General features: G+C 57.9%; 2 non-coding genes across 2 annotated transcripts; both read right to left on the reverse strand.

Annotated features, from left to right (window-relative positions):
- Positions 1–221: 221 nt before the first annotated feature.
- On the reverse strand, positions 222–374 carry LOC142792657 (5.8S ribosomal RNA). The gene has a single exon (XR_012891103.1). It is a non-coding gene; the product is annotated as a 5.8S ribosomal RNA (ribosomal RNA).
- A 1,719-nt stretch (positions 375–2,093) lies between these two features.
- Positions 2,094–3,908, reverse strand: LOC142792665 (small subunit ribosomal RNA). The gene has a single exon (XR_012891111.1). It is a non-coding gene; the product is annotated as a small subunit ribosomal RNA (ribosomal RNA).
- Between the last annotated feature and the right edge of the window lie 1,103 nt (positions 3,909–5,011).

Genomic DNA, 5,011 nt, shown 5'->3' on the forward strand with positions numbered 1-5,011 from the left:
GTCCTGCGGCGGTCTCAACGAGGTGCCACATCCTCAATGCAGTCGGTCGCCCCCGTTTCGGTTGGGCTCTGGCACGACGGTCGCCACCGTCTCGCCCTTGAGTGGCCGCTGTTGGCGCTCGCTGTGAGGTGTTCAGCGTGCTGTCCGTGTTGCCGACGCGGTCAAAACGAGTCGACGGCTCACGTTCCCTTGTGCGCCGAAGGCTCTCTTGATATGTGATCCGACCCTCAGACAGACGAAGCCAAGGGAAGACCCAAGGCCGCAATGTGCGTTCAAAGAATCAGTGCTCAGTGTGTCCTGCAATTCACACCAAGTCTCGCAGCTGGCTGCGTTCTTCATCGACCCGAGAACCGAGTGATCCACCGCTTAGAGTCGTGAAAAAGTGTTTGTTCAATTCCGTACAGTCAAAACCAAACGTTTCTGGCACTCGGCCAAACAGTGGCCAAGAAGGGCGCTTTTCAGCGCACGCTTGGACTCCAAAACTCTGCCGCGCCTTTTTCGGCTGCCGCAAATCGAGCAAACGGTGTGTTTCGGACGGCGTTTCGCTTCCGCTACTTGCGAGTGCTTTCGTGGTCCACCCCTCTATAAATACTCGGGAGGCGTCGAAGCCGGTTCTCCAAGCCGGACCCGTAGGTATCGTTGTGTGCTCGCTCTCATTGGCCCGCCTAACCAGAAAATGCCTGCGGTACACCCATTTGGATAAGAGTGCACGCAGATGCGGGCCTCGACGGCTACACATTTCCTCGGGCGGCCGCCTCCCGGCCTCCGTGGAGCGCGGGATGCACGGTCCCATCGACAAGCCTCTCCCGTTTTTACCGTGGCGTCGCGGTTCACCACGGCGGGCGGGTCGGTCTCCTCCGCATAAAAAGGGGGACCCCCGCTTTTTGTTCCACGAAATCGCACAAGCTTTTTTCGCATCCACGGTTTGCCACCGCACACCAAAATGCCGATCCGGCTGCCTACTTTAGCCAACAGGTGGAGCCAGGCGCGCCGTACTTGCGCGGCACTTCCCACGTCCACCGAAGTCGGTGCCAAGGACCACTTTCGGCGCCGGAGCCGCGTACGAGCCTACTCGAGGCGGAAGAACGAAGCCAGCAAGGGCCTGGCCGCAAGTGCGTTCAATTGTCGGGACGTCCAAGTCCCTCGTTCTTCCGTGCTTCCTCTTTCGGCAAGTCGTTGCGGCACCTTCCCAAAGCGCGCAGACCCGCTAATCGCGACGAGCGCGACGTGGCCGTGCCGCCTTTCCCTCGGCAGCAAGCAAAACGCCTGGCAACGTCGACGCTCCCCTAACCGCGATCTCGCACCGTGTTTCGTGTGGCGAATTCAAAAGCCGGCCGGCGCTGCTGCAACCATTACGGTCGGTACGCATACGCCGCGGAGGGCGGGACGGTCATCGGAGCGTGCGGTTCCTCCATCGAGTACTGCGCACCTCGGCCGTCGCATCGCCGTGCCATGACCGGCCGCGCGTCAACGCGAACCGGTGCCAGCGAGATCCCTCGCCTGCAAGAACCGACCGGCAGCCTCCGTCACCCGAGGACGCGGAGGCGCTTGCCGCGGACGGCGGGACGGTATGCACTGGTGCACAGCGGACCCGTCACATCGCCAGTTCCTTGACCGACCGCCGACGCTTGTGCCGTTCCTCTCGTACTTGGCAGTCGCCGCGCGATTGTCGGGTCTCGTTCTTGCACGCTCGAACGGTCGGGAGGGCACTCGGCTGGCGTTTCGGGAACGCGCAGCCTCGCCTTCTACCGACGTAACCACGACTCGCCGTTCGCGCTCCGCCGCTCCTGTTTACAGTACTAGGCGGTCCCGCAGCGGTCGGGTCGCGCATTTCGAGCGCTTCGAGCCACGGTGCAGTGGCGGGTCGAAAGCCGACCTATGAGTGCGTTGCGCCGTTTGTACCCGCGTCCGCCACCTGGCCGACCGTCCAAGGTCGCGGTGTTGGCGTCCGCTGGGCGCAACAATTTGTCACGGGGTGCCGCTCCACATTCAGGCAGCCCCGTGGGGAAAAGCCGACCCCGCGTCCAAACGGGGTCAGCGGCAGAAAGTGTCGGGCGCAGACGCAGCTGAGGCGCTCACCCTTCACAATCCGTTAATGATCCTTCCGCAGGTTCACCTACGGAAACCTTGTTACGACTTTTACTTCCTCTAAATGATCAAGTTTGGTCATCTTTCCAACAGACCGGCGCAACCGAAAGGCCGCGCCGGACATCGGTCCGAAGACCTCACTAAATCATTCAATCGGTAGTAGCGACGGGCGGTGTGTACAAAGGGCAGGGACGTAATCAACGCGAGCTTATGACTCGCGCTTACTGGGAATTCCTCGTTCAAGGGGAACAATTGCAAGCCCCTATCCCAATCACGAAAGAAGTTCCACGGGTTACCCAGTCTTTTCAGACAGGGATAAAGACACGCTGCTTCCTTCAGTGTAGCGCGCGTGCGGCCCCGGACATCTAAGGGCATCACAGACCTGTTATTGCTCTGTTTCGTGCGGCTAGGAGCCGCTTGTCCCTCTAAGAAGGTTGTAAGGTGCTGGGAACCCCGCACCTATTTAATAGGCTAGAGTCTCGTTCGTTATCGGAATTAACCAGACAAATCGCTCCACCAACTAAGAACGGCCATGCACCACCATCCACCGAATCAAGAAAGAGCTCTCAATCTGTCAATCCTCCCAGTGTCCGGGCCGGGTAAGTTTTCCCGTGTTGAGTCAAATTAAGCCGCAGGCTCCACTCCTGGTGGTGCCCTTCCGTCAATTCCTTTAAGTTTCAGCTTTGCAACCATACTTCCCCCGGAACCCAAATACTTTGGTTTCCCGGAAGCTGCCCGCCGAGTCATTTGAGTAACTCAGGCGGATCGCTGGTTGGCATCGTTTATGGTCAGAACTAGGGCGGTATCTGATCGCCTTCGAACCTCTGACTTTCGTTCTTGATCAATGAAAACATTCTTGGCAAATGCTTTCGCAGTAGTTCGTCTTGCGACGGTCCAAGAATTTCACCTCTAGCGCCGCAATACGAATGCCCCCGTCCGTCCCTCTTAATCATTACCTCGTATTCCAAAAACCAACAGAACAGAAACGAGGTCTTGTTCTATTATTCCATGCAAGTTTATTCAGGCGACTCGCCTGCGTTGAGCACTCTAATTTTTTCAAAGTAAAAGCACCGGCCATCTCGAGGCACACAATGAAGTGCACCAAGAAAGAACCGGCATGATGTTCAGTCCGAGCCGTCGCATCGGGTAGATGCACTACTCGTCTGGAACTGAGATCCAACTACGAGCTTTTTAACCGCAGCAGCTTTAGTATACGCTATTGGAGCTGGAATTACCGCGGCTGCTGGCACCAGACTTGCCCTCCAATTGATCCTCGTTAAAGGATTTAGAGTGTACTCATTTCAATTACGGGGCCTCAAAAGAGTCCCGTATTGTTATTTTTCGTCACTACCTCCCCGTGCCGGGAGTGGGTAATTTGCGCGCCTGCTGCCTTCCTTGGATGTGGTAGCCGTTTCTCAGGCTCCCTCTCCGGAATCGAACCCTGATTCTCCGTTACCCGTAACAACCATGGTAAGCAAGTAACCTACCATCGAAAGTTGATAAGGCAGACACTTGAAAGAAACGTCGCCGGCTCGTGGCCATGCGATCAGCACAAAGTTATCCAGAGTCACCACACAATACGGGCCGAAACCCGATCGATCTTGGTCTAATAAAAGCACCCGTTACCCAAAGGGCTCCAGGCTCACTGCATGTATTAGCTCTAGAATTGCCACAGTTATCCAAGTAGGAAGAAACGATCTAAGGAACCATAACTGATTTAATGAGCCATTCGCGGTTTCGCCTTATTTCGGCATGTACTTAGACATGCATGGCTTAATCTTTGAGACAAGCATATGATTACTGGCAGGATCAACCAGGTAATCGTTCGACTGCGCGTCCGTCCTCGCCCTCGGCGGGCCGGACGCAGTCTGTGTGCGGCGGAGGCCACCTTCAGGCGCCCCAACACGCTTATTTTGCACTCCGAGATGACGGCGTTCGAGCTCGCTACGGCACAACCTTCCCGAAAGACGAGTGGGAGCCGTGCGGCAAGAAGCACGTTCATGCTCGCTCTTTTTCGTTGCATCGACTCGGTCGCGCCGTGCGGGTTGCCCAAGCCCGCTGCACTGTCGGTGGACCGGCCGGAACTAGCAACGGAGCCGAGACTGCAAAGCCGCCAGACGACGGGTCACGCCCGCGTCTTCGGCGCTTTCGCATCTGAATCGCCCGAGGACGACACGGAACACACCTCGATATCGTGGTAAAACGGCACCGTCCGACAACCAGCCCCTAACGCATCAAGCGGATGAGGCTGCAGACGACTGCCGTGGATTCCCCTGGAGCAGACCCGAGGACACGCTTGACGAGGCCGAAGCCCGCCGCATATCAGACACCCGGTCGCTTTCGCGTACGCCGCTCACGAGAACCCCCACATAATAGCAGCGATAAGTACCCAGACCTCCTTGGGCCCTAATACGAGCGTACTCGAGAAAATTTCACCGCGGGTGTGCCCCGAAACGTGTGGCATGTTGAGCGTGCCACAAGTCTACGTCGCTCTCAAACCCGCCGAGGTCGTAGAATTTGCGACCCTACTCACGAAATTCCCACCGAGGATACGGCCGCAAACGTACCGCACCTTGGGTAGGCCACGAGTTTGTGCAACACTACGCTGACGGCACAGCACCGAGGTCGTGCGCGCACGCACGGGAAAATTCCGCCGCGGTTTCTGCCGAAAACGTGAGGCACCACGACTCTCCGCAAGTTCGCGTCGACTGCGAAAGACCGAAGTCGTGAACGACGTGTCCGCTACTCGCCGCCGACACGCTGGACACCAAACGTACAACGACTCGACGGCGTCGTAGAGGCCCACGACGCGGTTTTCCTTAACGACGTCTCGGCGTGGCACCGACAGGTTAGAACGGCCGACCAACGTTCCCTGTCCGCCGTTCGGCTCAGTCGAAGGGCTCGGCGACTTCGGCAACGCTGC

The sequence above is a fragment of the Rhipicephalus microplus genome, unplaced genomic scaffold, assembly GCF_043290135.1.
Source record: "Rhipicephalus microplus isolate Deutch F79 unplaced genomic scaffold, USDA_Rmic scaffold_231, whole genome shotgun sequence".
Lineage (NCBI taxonomy): Eukaryota > Metazoa > Arthropoda > Arachnida > Ixodida > Ixodidae > Rhipicephalus > Rhipicephalus microplus.